This window comes from Paralichthys olivaceus, chromosome 3 (assembly GCF_024713975.1).
Source record: "Paralichthys olivaceus isolate ysfri-2021 chromosome 3, ASM2471397v2, whole genome shotgun sequence".
NCBI lineage: Eukaryota > Metazoa > Chordata > Actinopteri > Pleuronectiformes > Paralichthyidae > Paralichthys > Paralichthys olivaceus.
In genome coordinates, this window is record NC_091095.1 from 4011281 (window position 1) to 4027163 (window position 15883).

Consider the following 15883-nt stretch of genomic DNA (forward strand, 5'->3'; position numbering starts at 1 on the left):
GAAAAAAGAGCCAAGAAGTCACACCCTCCTCCGTATGAATAATGTAAACGGAGAGCCCCGATATGAGGGAGCGCTGCAGCCTGAGGAGAGCTCTGCTCAAACATTTAACTCTGTTAATCACTTAGGCTCTAATAATTTACTTAAGACCGTTCATGTACGGCGCCTTTGTGCTCTCCCTGTCCTGAGAACAAACCCAAAGGTGTCTGTTCTGGAAATTTGGCCTCATGTCACAAGACTGAATTCTGTGGACTGCAGATGCGTTTCTCTTTATTAGTAATATAAACATGTTCCTGTCACAAAATTGCAACCAGAGTGAGAAATCATGTGTATTCCCTCTGTGCAGACTGTTCCCAGTCCTCTGGAGGTTTCCACACCACTGGCCACATCCCCTGCTGGCACCAGTGGTATGTGATTGAATGCCATTGGCAGTACCCCCCACCATGCAGCACATTCCTCTGGGCAGGTGTGTAGGTGGCCTCCATATTAACCCACTGAAACAATAATTTCTTTACATGTAACCTCTCTGTGAGTGGGACCACATGCTCAGCGGTGGGTGCAGCCAGCGAGGTATTGCTTTACTGTTCTGGGTGGTGGAGCCTGCAGCGTTAGAATTGCACATCAGTCAGAACAGCACCCACAGCTACTTGAGCACGTGCAGACCAGACTACATACCCGAGCCTTCTGCCCAAATCCTTTCAGAAGCCGTGCTCACCTTTCACATACCCTGAGCAGACCTGGTGATCTGGCACTTTGCATCGCCCTCCCCCGACCCACGAGCCCCACCGGCGAGTATCCCGACCCCCTGCACCTTGCCTCCTGTACCCCGAAGGATTTCAAATTATTAGAAGAAAATGTTCAGATTGTGCAGGCTCAGCATCGCACCCCCCCTCCTCTTGTCCGGCATATCCTCCTGTTCTGCAATAATAAACATGAGAGGGGGGTACACACTGAGAAAATAAAGCAATCAGTATTGGCCATTGTGTGATTTCCACCACAGAAGCAGAAAAGTGTTGAGACTGCGTAATGAAAAAACAAGCAGAGGGTAAGGAAACACCCCCGGAATAGCAAGAAAACGTCTCCAGCTAAGATTAGTTTTCTTATTACTTGACATTTTTTTTCTCTATCCGCATTTTTTCAAAATGTTCAGCTTCTGACCTTTGGCTTGTTTATTGTCTGCCTGTCCGTGTGATTTACCTAAAGCGCCCTTACAGTTTGCACTAATTCAGCAGAAAGACGCTTTTTGGGAAACTGTGGCCCCTTTGTAAGAATACAGTACACTTCTGGTTTGTTTTGTCACACGATGAAGGTCGCAGGGTTCATTCTGATGCGCTGTTATCGTTTGCCTGGCTGCTTAACCAGTCGTCAGACGGCACAAGCTTAGATGGATCCAACGTTCTCAAGGTCAGTGACATTTTTTGCTTGAATGGATACAGTTCACTGCAGAAGAGATAACTTGCAGTGAAAGACGGCCAAGCAGGACATCCACTGATCCTTCAGATTTGAACATAGGTTCAATTTGAACTACTACAGGAATGAAAAATAAATATCCTGTGCATTTTCATATCCTGACCAAAAAGTGATGGAAAATCGCAAGAATGAATGGGTTAACTGCAAAACCCGACAGTGCTAGCATGATAGCACGCAGTTAATTCCCAAGACTACAGATGCCGCTAGGTTCTGGTTTGGCAGGATTTCTTTCTGCGCTGAGAAGGAGAAGAAGGAACGAGTCAAAGAATGCTGAGTTTTGGTTCATGATGAAAAGTGTGGCAGGATAAATTTGACTATCACAGTCCAAGTAATTAATGGGAAACACTGGCGTTACAAAAACCCCGTAGATAATATCCCCACATGCATTTCTGGATATGGCCTCTTGGTGGTTCAGTGAGCCCCCTGAACAGACACGCACTGTGGATTTTGAGATTCAAAAGTTAAAAAAGAGATGATGTTATCGGGACAGTTACGCTTTGTTAAAAAGATCAATTGAGATCAGAAAACCACTCGGACAAACATACATGTCTCATTTCCCAAAACATATGTTCAACCTGTCCCTGTTGATGTCTCAACCAACTGTCTTACCCAATGACCTTCATCTTGCACTTTTGTCTTTCACCCTCTTCGTGTCGTCCGCCTCGAGGAATCCGATATTCTCTTATTATTAATCTCTACTTGCTTTCAGCGTCTCTGTCCCAGTCAACATTCCTTTGTGTTACATTCCCGCAATCAGCACATAAAGCATTAATTGGAAAGTCAGTGACAATCCTCAGCAACACCGGCACTATGCACTTTCTTATTTGACGATTCGCAGGAACGAAAACTAACCTTGCTGATTTATTTGTTTCCTTCCTCCGTAAGTGATTCGAGCAGCAGATTTCACCGCTGTAAACATGTGCTGTCCTCATATGCGAGCTATACCATCAGCACGCACCGCACTCGCTGACCACGTTATGACCCACATATCACTTCATACAAGAACAGACATTTTATAGGCCACGCACCATGGATCATGTTGACAGCACTGTTATTTAGTGATTCGTCACTTGGCCGACATTCAAGGCCGTCACAATCTTCTACTCTAGGTCAACAGCGAGCGCCAAGTGGATCTTGTTTTGGTGTTTTTCTCCCTTCTTAGAAACAGTTATTAACTCGTTGTGGAGATTGGAAGTTAACAGACAGAACGTAGAACAGAACCGACAATAATTTTAAAATCATTTGGTGATCAAACATGTCATCAGAGGTGAGGTTTCACAGCTTTCTCTTTGTCTTTACCCTCAGATTACACCAAAATGAGTCAACAGATTTTCATGAAATTCGGTGGAAGGATGAAACATGGGCCAACAAAGAACTCATGAAATTGTGGCATGGATCTGGACAAAGGAGGGGGAGGTTCCAGGAAGAGAACAACTCATGAATCCTGGTGAAAAATCAGTCAGATTTAAAGGACAAGACTCAAGAAATGTTGACTCGTTTATCAAAAGAAACATGAAAATAATAAAATAATACACAGACAAAATCTTAAATTATATAATATTAAATAATACATTTAATGAAGGGAGAAAAGGAATATATGCATGTATATTTTTGAACTATAAGATCTTAACTCAAGGTTGAGTTTATTTTCTGTCACGTTCATCCACAGCTCATGCAGTTTGCTCAGATGTCGTCTTGTGACCAAGGAGATCAATTCCACCAACAACGAACACGGTGACATCGAGCTGAAAATTCATGGAAAAAGCAAGTAGGTGGATTTTCACTCTCTGTAGCAGTTATGATAACATTGCACCCCCCACGTTAAGTGCCCCACACTGTTTGATTAAAAAAGTAAAGTGTTAACTTAGAGCATATGTTTTGTGACAATTCCTTCATCACAAAGAAATGTGCCCAAATTGTGTACGAGCACAACTATGACACGTACAGGAGATCAAAGTTGAACCAGGAAGTTTGAAATCAGTTTGAACTAGTGAGTCTAAAAATATCACAACTGATTTAAATGACGGTCAGAGCAACACAAAGTAATTCCAAGTTGTAATCAACAAATATGAAAATGAAAAATCCATCCCCAGAAATCGACTCAAGCCGTGTATGATTTAGTTATTTAAAAAAAAATCATGGAGCTAAACAGGAAAACAATCATCTTAATCTCTCCAGCCTTCATCACAGTCGAACTACGTGACTGCCTCTTCACATGTTTTCCTTCTAAACCATTTTCTTGGATTGACGATGGAGGATTCAGCGTATTCTCGGTTAAAGGGTTTAAATTAATTAAGCAGCCACACGAAGGCATTTCTTATCAACAGAATGTGTTCCGGCTTGGTAAACATGCTTATTTGGGCATTTGTGTCGCACTGCTGTAATTGTGCTGCTCAGCCAATCTCAACTTTTCTTTTTTTTTTTCGCGGTTGGTTTGCTTTCCCATCAGGATAATGAATAAGATGTAATTTTGTTGAATGATGTTGTCTGTGGCTTACGGGGGGAAAAGCATAAATAACGTGTTGTGCTGCCATCTGAGGCAAATCATTTGGCGCTCCTTAACTCAGCTGCGGCGCTGACAGCGTCGACAGGCTCAGTGCGTGAGGATCAGCTCACGAAGCTGGATTCATTTCTGCCGGATGATATTTGCATCTGGGATGTTTTTGGGGGCCTTCAAACTCATTGTGTATTATATAATCTGATAAAAATGCAAGGATTTGTTGGTGAAAGTTGGAAATCTGTTAGTTCCATCATAGTCAGGACTGACATGGAGCATTACCACTAATGCTTTTAACTGTCTTTTCATCTTAGCAGAGCAAAGAAGATGGGATGTGATCCTATGTAGGATGCCATCTTGGGTGGTAGACATCTGCCTTTGTTAACCGCCGTCCTCAGACCTCATTAATTTGGCTGTTTTGAGGTACTGACAGTTGAATCGTTTTCCAGAAAGTCCAGTCAGCCTGCAGTTGTTGCTGTAACTGTATCTGACTCAGTGAGAAGTTCCCTTAAGGTTCTCATTTGAGTGAAAGCAGGTAAATAGAGTCAGTACAGTCCTGTTTAGTTTTTATGTGTTTTCCAACTTGCATAACCATGAAATTTCCCACATGTTCCACATCAGCCGTCAGTGATTTGAGCTTTTCTGACTTTAGCGTAAATGTACCAGAGATTATAAGAACGCTCTCATTACAACATTTGGGACTTTTATGGCACAAATTGTGCTGGTGTTACACAATGCCACCCCCTTTTCTGGAGAGAATGGTGCAGCCTTGCACAATTGAAATCTATTAACTATCACGCATGCTTTTAAAACCAGCCGTTCCTTATTGATTTCTGTAATGGAGGGGGGGGGTGCTCTGCAGGAATGAGCTCTTCCTGTTATGTCTGTTTTCAATAAATTGATGGAATGAACATGGCCTGACCGCCCTCTGTCACTGTGTGCATGACACGGTTAGAGAAACATCTGGAGGCAAGGAGAGTGAGACAAGAAGAGGAATGTGCGAAGCTAGAAAGGTGAAGAAAGAACCCCTGAAAATAAGTTAACTAGCTGAAGGTTTTTAATCAAGGCAGCTGCATGTGGGAGCAACCAGAAGGCAAAGAGGTTAGGGTTCTAGCATGTGTTATGAAGTGTTGCGGTGAAGTCTGTGTCGTTTGTTTGGGCTGTAGTTAGATATGCCTGGCAGCTCCCAGCAGGAGGTCTGGGTGCTGCCCAGCAAAGGCTCACTCTAATTGGTCAAACAGGCAGTGTGGCATCTCGGATTGAACTCATGCCTGGAGGCCAGGTACGGCATACTTAACAGCACATCGAGGAAGGCTCACAGTCGACTGTCTTTAGGTCAGAAGTCCTCCCACGGGCAAGCAGGCAGGCGGAGGAGGAGGAGGAGGAGGAGGAGGAGGAGGAGGAGGAGGTGGAGGAGGAGGCTGCTCCGGGAAGGTGATACAAGGCCAGACAATCTCGCCTGGCGCTCTCAGGTTGACCAACTCAAGTGACACTTTCCTGAGAGCAGGCCAATTCTAGGCTGCTAAGAGGATCAGTTTCCCCTTCCTGTCCTGACACACATACCCTGCTAGCGCCGCTCAGATGTCTTGAGTCTCGCTGCTCAACGGGCACAGCCGCTTCAAACGCTGTCCCACGCTTTCTAAAAGCCATTCGGTCCAGCAGTGTGGACGGGATCAGAGAGTGTTTCACTGCAAAGACAAAGTCCTTACTAAGAGGATTGAGACTCTGAGACCTAACTCTCACAAAGTCTAACTATGACTAACAGGAGAAGACCGACAGTGCAGTTCGTACAACTTCTAACAGACTTGAAGAGAGTGGTAAAGAAAACAGTTTTTACAGAGACCATTGAGATTTGAGTCTGAAACGAGCGAAGGGAGAAACACGGGGAGATGAAGAGCCTGTAGAGGAGATGCGTCTAATCTTGGATCTTGGAGCAGCGATGTTTGCACCCAGCACATCACAAGTAGTGATGTCACCTCCAGAGAACTGGGCATGTGAGCAAAAGATCTGTTTGAAGCCATTTGATTTAAAAAATAAAAAAATTATAAAAACAAAAAACAGGAAATGTTCAAGAAAGGTTTTCACTCTGATTTTTTTAAAGCTAACCGCATGTGAAATCCCATTAATCTCAACTATAACTTAGACAACGCATGGATTTAATATAAGGTTTAATGTGAAATGGGTGGCTCATCATCTGTTGTTGTGTGGCCTGGCTCAGGTTAAACCCCTTTGAAAAACAAACACATAACACAGAACATCTTTTATTATCTACTTTGAAAGTCTTAACTGAAAAAGAACACAAATCCATAAATCTAGGAAAACACAACTATTACGTCCTTTCAACAGCTCCATGTGCAACAGGTCAACGTTTTACTTGTGTGACTTTCCAGTGTGAAATATTGCCAAATTGTACTTAACTATCAAAAATCACTTCTTCTTCACTATAAATTATTATATATATATAATATACATATATTTAAATACATGGTGTCGGATCAGTGCATAGATTTGAGTACTCGTCAATGCCTGATCTTGCATTTTGGGTGGTGCACTATACTCCAATACTGGAATCATGATTTATGCTGTGTACATAATTGTCAACATTTAAAAGCACACTGGTGTTCTGTGAATAATCGTGACTGACTGACTCGTGTCTCAAAGGCCTAAAAGTCTCTGTATCTCCGTCGCTTTTCAAGATGATGAAAAGCAAAGATTTGAAATTAAATGATTAAAGCTTTTGGAAAATAAAGAAACTTTTCTTTCTGATAAAACTGCAGGTTTAACCAGAGGTTTGCTGACAAAATGTCAAACATGCTGCCCATTACGTACGAATGTTTCACTATCGGCTGCCGTATATTTTGACACGTGTCGGAGCCTGGCCTGACACTGAGCAGGTGTGTGAACGGGCTAAAAGGCAACATGTCCTGCACACCAGCTGCAGAGTGGCTCCAGATGAACCCTGCTGAACGCCGGCTAAACCTGTGCGTCTGACGTGCTGTTTGGATAGTGGGTGACTGATTAGGTCTCGGTGTGGAGCCCGTCCACCGTGACGTGTCTTAGCTGCTGCACTCAGCTAACAGCTTCTCTGAGCAGCACCTAGCTGTGTTCTAATGGATGCTCCCCATGCTGCAAATGAGGGGGGGCTGACAGGCTGTATAGAAAAATGTAGGTGTGGCTACGGCGCTCGATGGTGTAAGATAATGTAAGGAGCATGCTCACAGAGCTCCATCTGATTTTAAATCAACCAAAAACCTGCTGTAGCAAACATGTGCTTCAATGAATCCTTCCTTCCTTCTTTTTATTCATCTCTTAAATGGTAAACAAGTGCTCATATAAACAAAACCCCACCCATATCATATTAATATGATCACAGATCCAAATAATTACCCAGAATACAAACCCATAACAGTTTGTATCACAACCAGAATAATAATAATATTCTTCTTAGACTCATCCATGGATCCAATTTTATCTGCAAGACCCAGCAAATGTTTTCACATGAAAATAAACAAAATTGTTGTTTATTTTTCCGCCAATGAACAAATTAATTTACTGTCACTGACCCTCAGCTGATTCTGCCAAGATGGAAATTCCTTCTGCAAAACTCACTAACCCATAGAACACTACTGACATGTACTGAACTCCAGATATTCTCCTGAAACTATGTGGAAAGAGGCTGTACGTGAGAATGCGACTGTCTGAGTGAGTTGCTAGTCAGACGCAAGCTGAAAGAAAAAGAAACCAACATGTGAGACCACAGTGAAAACCACAGCGACCCATCCCAAGTTTAATCATTTCTTTCTTGGCCCCATCCTTCCACCAAGTTTCATGGAAATCTGTCCAGTAGTTTTTGAATAATCTTGCTAACAAGGTTTGAGGTTAAGTTTTTGCCGATATCTTTGCTTGATGCATCTATTTTGCTGTGAAGCTGACTCCCTCTGTAACTTCCATCCTCCATAAGAGCAGTAAACCACCAACCTTTCTGTTGGAATCTCAAGAATCGTTCTTCGGTATATTTTCTTTCTTTAAGTGCGTGTATTGTGTGTGTGTGTGTGTGTTTACTGTATGTTCCCACTCACACACATGTCCCTGTGCTCCACGCATCAGTGATTCTGTAAAGGGCATGTTGGGCTCTGCAGATTGTTTAAGTGAATAGAGAGAGTGGGGGGTGTATGTGCGGGAGAAATTAATGGTTCCCGCATCTAATCGCTAAACAGAGAAGCTGAGTGAGGCAGCGGTGGTGACGGCGGTGGTGGGGGTGGCTGTAAAAGGTTGGTAAAGTAAATACACCGTGCTCCTCTGTCAGCAGTGGAAAAAGAGAGAAGAATGAAAATGTAATCTCACTCCAGCTTTCAAATCTGTCTCCCCCTGCGAGACCTTGAGAACAACACGCTTCCCATCAAATGGCAGATTAATCTCGTGTACCTCATGCGTGGTCACATCCCGGTCCTCTCGCAGCGCTGGGAAGGCTGTGGGGGAGTCCGGCGGGGGAGGGATGATGGGAAGGATGGGAGGAAGGGCTCGGGAGTATGTGAATCATATCGTCTGATTTGTGGTGTGGTGATGGTGGTGGGGGGGTGAGAGCAATAATAAAAGATGCCGGGAGTGAAAGCAATATCTCTGCCTGGGCCAACATCCCTCTGTCTCCTAATGGTCGTGTTTCCATGCCACCTGCTCTGCTGAGTCTGGAGGATGGTGTGGGAGCAGAACTGAACAGATTTTAATTTGAGGTTGATGAGTTCTTCACAAGATCACGAGAGGGAGAAGTTAATCTCAAACATCTCGCTCAGCCTGTTTCTAATTGACGTGACGGGCAGTTCATGTGTGATGACTCGTAAATATCTGTATTTTCTTTTCGTTCCAGACCATGGCGTTGTTGCAGTCTCCTCTATGTAGATAACCGAGTTTGTGGAGGATTGTTTTGTGGACAGAATCAGCCCCTCTTTTCGGGAGCCCTTTCTCAGCTCGGGGCCCCAGACAGTTGCCTGTTTTGCCCACTCTGTTGCAACGCCCCAGTCTCTGCGAAGGTTTTAGATATTTAGGAAATATCTCATTCTTGAGACAAAAAAAACATCTTTTGTAAAGTCAAGGTGACCTTGACCTTTGTCCACCGAATTTTAATCAGGTGATCCGAGAGTTGAAGTGAATGTTTGTGCCATGATTAAACGTCCTGTTTGCATTCCTGGTAAATTCCAAAATGATGTGACTGCTGACCATCAAATTCTAATCCATTCATCCTTGAGACCAAGCAAATGTTTCCACCAAACTTGAAGACATCTGCGCATGTTGTTCCTGAGAGTGAGACAGATGGACAAATGAAAATCCTGGAAATATACAGAGACATAAAAACAGGATTTGTAAATAAATTGATTGATTAAATCATTGATGGATATTTAAAAAACACAGAAGACGTATTTGTTCATTTTAAAAGGCAAACGGAAATTAGAGGCTCGGGTACTTGTGAGTATTTAGGATTAAAAAAATCTTTATTATAATTTATGATTACACATGCAGTTGAAGATGTGGTGACGCAGGAATATTGTGCAGTCGGATACTGGGTTTTCTGTTCACTGTGAACAACTGGTACATGTCAGATTCATATTTCCTGACCATATAGTCTAATGTATCTTTGCCACGACCACCTGAGAAATTCCTCATGTGAACTTTATTTCTAACACAAAATATTTGGGAGCTACTTGACATAATGTAGAAGAGAAAGTGAGTGTGAGAAAGACACACACACACACACACACACACACACATAGGCTCATCAAGTCTTACACACACATACATGCACGCACATACATATCCTTTCTTGGAAAGCCACAAGTTTCTAATTATATCCTGGGTTTCAAATAAAAAGCGTTTACAGCCAATTCGTTTGCGTAAATGCCATTCCTGTCTGTGTGGAGAGATGTAACCATTTCTACACTCGGGACAATAAATAGTTTATTGCTTGTATTTGTCATGGCTTTATGTTGTATTGCCAAGCCCTCAAAAGAATAGAAAAAAGCATATTTTCCCCACTAATGACTGTGTGTGATTTATAGAGTCTGTCTTTGACATGGGGGTGTCTGTGCTTTCAAACCCAGCATAATTACACCTCTGGAGCAACATGCGGCGCAAAACACGTTGGACAGAAACACTTCGCTTCCCAGAGACACTCTGATGTGCGGTTTAGGGACGATGCTGCTGAAAAGTCGGTGCATGAGAAAAAAAAAATGCCTGGAGGTTTCCTTTCCAAACGCACGCACGGAAGCATGCACGCCTGCAGAGGTCAGTGATATCTGAAACAAACATAATGATTGGCTTTTACACACTTTCAGAATCAGATACAAGGGCAGAAGAAAGAGCATATAGATTGGCTCAGCGGGGATCCAAAGAGTTAGTCAAGCATGAGCTGTTCCCTGCCGAGCGGAGAAAGAACAGACTCCCCTCCCTCCTTTGTCCTCGCTGACCCTGAATGCTCACCAAATGATTCCAACAGGTCACAAAGGAGCAGGAGTTCACACTTTTTTTAACACCCCTCACCCCTCTCACTCATCCTCCTCCCCCTCTCTCTCTCCTTCTCTCCTTTACTCTTTGCATTTGTCCGTCTCTCTTTCCCCCTCCGCCGTGGACGAGAAGAAAAAAAAAAAAGAGCAAGGAGTGCTGAGACGTTTCTGTTTTGGGTTCTCGTCAAGTGATTTCTAATGACACACTGCTCTAGGCGGCCACAACATGTATTTTAGAGTAAATGAATCAGGCGGTACATGGCCTCATTAAGTTGAAAGTGCCGCTTGCCGCCACAAAAGAACATGTTGCTCTGGAACTGGCCCGTTCACACCAGGAGGCCGGCAGAGCTGCAAGTACGACATCACACATAGGGATTGTGTGCATGTGTGTGTTTGGCGGTGTTCTCACTGGAAAGGAGGGAAGTGTTGAGTATCAGGCCAAGAAAGAAATAATTACGTTTTTTCATATTCATACACCTGATACTGAGATACTTTTAGTTTGAAAACTCCAGCTACTTTCAGACCTGCAGTGAAACCTGGATAATCTCTGGAGAGAGTGTAAGAAAGTAAATGTCAGAGTCAGAGGTTCTTGTCAATGTTTAATGTCCCATGTGAGAATACAGCAGGAAAAGTATCCGGGGAATTGACCGCGAGCGAGTGGACGTGTTGATGACGTTTCTAACACACGATGGACACTAAGCTGGAAGAGTACATCTGAGAAACAGGAGCCAAAGATATTCATACTGAAGAAGATGTCATTTGGAAAGACGATGAGATTCGAGAGCCCGATGCTGTTGTCGTTATACGTTTTTTAAGTCATATCCTGCTGCGCCACCCGTCGTCCGAATGCTCCAGAGATTCTCCTCTTGCAGTGAACGCGTCTGAGCGGAGATTCTTCTTCTGTGTTCTGGAGAAAGTCCAGACCCCCTTTGTCCGAACATTTTCCAGAGTTCATGTCTGAAAACGGCTTCAATCTAGACAGATTTTTGGTAACGATGATGCTGTCACCCACATTCGCTTCCTGATCGTGTGTTCCCATTACACCATATCCTTTTCTAATTTCTTTTCTATCACGTGACACCTTTCTGGAATAACATCCAGCCTCTTTGTGGTGAATACAACATGGAAAACATAAATTTGATAAAGTCATGACTGGCTGCATGCAGAAGGAAAGCTGTTATTGAGTTTAGTCTTGTCAGTGATGTGCATGTTCATTTAGTATGGACAGAGATTATTTCTGATATGGAGCTAAACTGCTCATCTGGACAGATCTGAGTGTGGAAGCAGCGTCTGTCACCACCGGCTGTGGTCGGCCTCGACCACTGGATGCTTGACTGATGATGTTGTTGCTGAGAGAGGTGTCTGATGAGCTGAATCACTCATTTTGTGTGGTATCTAATTTTTTTTTTCCACTGACTTGTCACTTTTTCCACAAACAAAAAACCACAATGGACCGGGGGAAAAAAACTGTACAAAGCTTAAAAAAAAAAAAAAAAGAAGAGAAAAACAGTTCAAGTATCAGCTGAAACTTTCTATCAAACACAATCTTGAATCATTAAAATTAAAAGAGAAGTTTGTGTTTGTCATTTCCAAAGGGTTTTTGCGTGGACTGTAAAGGTGGATCTACAGCGACCAGCTAAGCAGTTTCTTTAAATCACTCAAATATTCAACATATATGTTATTCACCTACTTTTGTCAGCACTCTTTCTTCGAGGTGAGCCAGGGATTGATTTTTGAAAATTAACATGGAGGTTTATGACTCATACTGCAGTCAGCCAACAGGGGGCGATATAGATGATTTGGCTTTACAAGTGTAAACGTATCCAAGAATCCTTCAAGAAAGTGATATGAAAATACTTCAATGTTCCATCAGATATTTTCCCTGAAGTAGTATGAAGTTAATGAGTCTTTGTTACTTGATCATGTCATTGGAGAACTGATGTTACGTGATCCGTGTGCACGTCAGTGCAGGAGAGGATGAACATTAAAATCAGGTCTGACCAAATGTGATAAAACACTTCTGTGATGAAAGACACGCACACACACGTAAATTCACATTATATACACAAACACCCTGAAACACATGGTGAAGTCATTGTATTTTTCATAACAACAATTGTTTATGAGGCACTTTTGTGTTACTGGGTTTAATTTCACTGACACAGAAAGACAAGTGTGGAGAAAACTACATCATATGATGACGTCTGTGAGCCAGATCGAAAGTGACGTCTCACGCACAATTTACACCACGGCATGATGCTTGATCTTATCTGTCCAGTAATGCTCGCAGGGATTTAGTGTTTCTGAGGCCAAGAGTTAAAAAGAAACAGAATCGGCCATAACCCGTTTGATCCCTTAAACTGCCTCATGATAAATCTAATCTGCAATAAACCACAAACAAGCCAGAGGAGGTGAAATTAGACTTTTATTCTGCTAAAGGAGGAAAAGAGGAAGACTTTATTGCATTGATAAAATTCAGCTCTCCATTAGCGGTGGTCCTGTCGATTGTGGGGACAGATTGATAACATTGATTTTACAGCGTGTCACAGTCACCTGACCGGCAAGGACTGGTGGAGACAGATCAGGAGGTTTCAGCGGCCAATCATAGCTCAGCCGTGCAGTCTGTCAATCACCCTGCCACGACCAATTGTTCAAGCCGCAGCTGCGCTGAAGTCCTGCCTCCTGAGCTGCAGTCAAAGGGTTAAAAAGAAATTCATTATGGTCAAATCATCTGGTAGGTTGATTGAGAAGAACAGAAAACAGACACTTATTTTATCCCCTTATTCTGTTCCGTAAAATGTAAAATCACGTTTCTTCTGTCACAGTGCATCTTAAATTATACACCTAAATATTTAGTATTGCATTCATCTGATAATTTCATGTATTTTACCTTTATTCTCTGAGGAATTTACATTTTTAAGACACTAAACAAAGAAGAGCAAGGAAAAGGGAGAAAAAAGGGGATTCAGAGACAACAGGATTCATTTATTCAACCATAGATTTAACCATGATGGTCTCTTTATATCCAAATATCTTTTTGAGACTCCTACCCAGCATCATAATTTTTCATGAACCAAAACATAAACTAAACAAAGAAGATGAAGGAAAACCCAAGAAAATAAGATTTTTGAATGAAAACCAATGTGTGTGTCACCAGGGTGGAACCAAAGAGAGAAGAAAAACTAAATTCAAAGCCTGAAAACACATTGATTTATTTAAACCATAATTTTAAACAGGATATTCTTTTAACATCAAAATCTTTGTCAAGTCTTGGCCAGAAAGAAGAAAGATATAGAAGCAACAAGAAAGTGGAGCTGAAGGACATTAATGGAAACCAGTAACTTTTTAGAACATTGGATTTGAATATCTCAAACATGGTGGTCTCATCTAAATCTCTTTTTTGAATGTCGCCAAAATGGCAGCAAATTTTGGTGGAAAAACCAACGCAAGTGGAGGAAGATGAGTGAGGAGGCTGTTTTATAAATCCAGAAAAACTAAAAATGCATTGCCCTCTTAAAGACTCTAGTTCTCCCTGGCTACATACACACTAATTACTTTTTAAAATCATTGTTGCTACGGTTACGCCTGGCATCCACACTACTTCGGAGTTTTCAAGCACCTACAACAGAGAAGTTTGGAAAAACTGTCCTGTTTTAGTTTGAAAACTCCAGGGAAGCATCCTAGTGCAGCAGAAACTGAGACGTCGGCATTATCTTCCTGATTGTTTATCACTCACGACTCGACTATCACCGGTGAATGGAAAGCGTTGCTAACACTTACTGTCAGTTCCACTTCGTTGCTGCTCCAAGAAAAGAAATCCCTGCTCTTAATTTTCACCATTGCTTTACCTGGTTCGTCGTATATTCTGTAACTGAGCAACCAACTGTAGTACGAGACATGCGACCAAGCAGACCAGTCACAGTTGTTGAGATATGTGCGGATGCAACTTGTAGAGTTGGTTTCTAGGGAGTAAGTTTTTGTTTAAGCCGAAGTATAAAAAGGCGTTAAGATGGTTTTATGTGTCTTGGTAGAACCTAGGAAACTAGAATCTAGAAACATTCAAAATGGACAGAAATTGTTTTTTTGGACAGAGGTCCTTTTAGAACATCGTTTCAAAACAAGAAAACATTTTAGTGTGGATGAAGCTCCAGTGTGAGGACAGACTAAGCTGTTCGATTCCCCAGAGCTCTCATATGATGCAGAGCTGCGGCCATCAAAGGGTTGACCCCTCGTAGCCTCAGTATACAGTAATGTACAGATCATAAAACACACGTTAGGCATGCAGTTACTCCATGTAACATGTCTTTGCATGTCTTTATTTTAATGCCCACCCTCTCTGCGCTCCACCACCCCCACCTCGAACCTATGTGGCAGGTGGGACATAAAATGTTGGGAGGTCTCGAGCTCAGGACATCAAACAAATGCATCACGGATGAGTCACCCACACAGGCTCCATGTCGAGTGCCGCCCTGCATCATGAAAGCTGAGCGGCTTTACGTGGAACACTTGTTGGGAATGCAAAGTGGGATATGAGCGGTCGCAGAGGAATGTAATCAAAGTTTCGTTTTATAGTGTTTTGCAACAGGGCCACAGGACACTGCGGCCTTTACCTCGAATGTCCTCCTGAGTCGCTGTGTGTGATGCATGCCTGTTTTGATTTTGGAGTGTGCTAAGATGAATGTGCGTGCATAACTCTCATTCGTTACACGAGCATGCTGCATGCCTGCATGCTTTTGAATGTTCTCCAGTGAGAGAATGTCTGGACTGCCGTTAGTGGTGTTTGTCTTACTCGAGTATACAAGAGTGCAGCAGCAGAAGCGGAACTGTGGGGTTAAATTTTAGATGTGAGAAAATCTCTTAAAAGTCAGACCAGAGAAAATGGTCAACATGATTTTCTGTTGTCCAGTCTTAAGATACCGAAGCTCAAATTGACCCCTGGACCCAAACAGCCAAAGCACAGATGCTGGCATTAAAGCTCAGTAGCTACAGAGTCATCAACAGTGTCTGTGTGGGGTGTGTCTGTCTGTCTGTGTTCGTCTCAGCTCAGGACTCACTAGAAACTACACTGACAAAAAAGTCGAACTGGTCCTGGTGAATCTGTGTCTGGTTAAGTCATGAACATACAGCAAAGAACTGTGGCAAGTATTAAAGAGCTGCGTAGGAACTGAACCCTTCTTGCACTACCAGTAAGAATAAACAGAACAACAAACACCATTTCCCACAAGCTCAAGACTGTCACAGGCTAATGCAGCATCTTGTCAGACATATGCTGCTATGCACTTGAATTTTTATCTTTTCACAGCTTAGACCAGCAAGAGACAGCACGGGAAGTTTTCCATTTGGATTTCAAATTGTACACAATGCGGTCATCACAGTGGTACAAGGGTTCATTTGTCACCTCGGAGTTCTCACTTCAAACCTTGAA

General features: G+C 42.6%; 1 long non-coding RNA gene across 1 annotated transcript in view; it reads left to right on the forward strand.

Annotated features, from left to right (window-relative positions):
* The window catches only part of LOC138407069 (uncharacterized), a 38782-nt gene that overhangs the window by 4549 nt on the left and 18350 nt on the right, over window positions 1–15883 (forward strand). The window contains exon 2 of the long non-coding RNA XR_011240507.1: window positions 3137–3235. This is a non-coding gene — a long non-coding RNA (uncharacterized lncRNA). The remainder of the gene's footprint in view (window positions 1–3136; window positions 3236–15883) is intronic.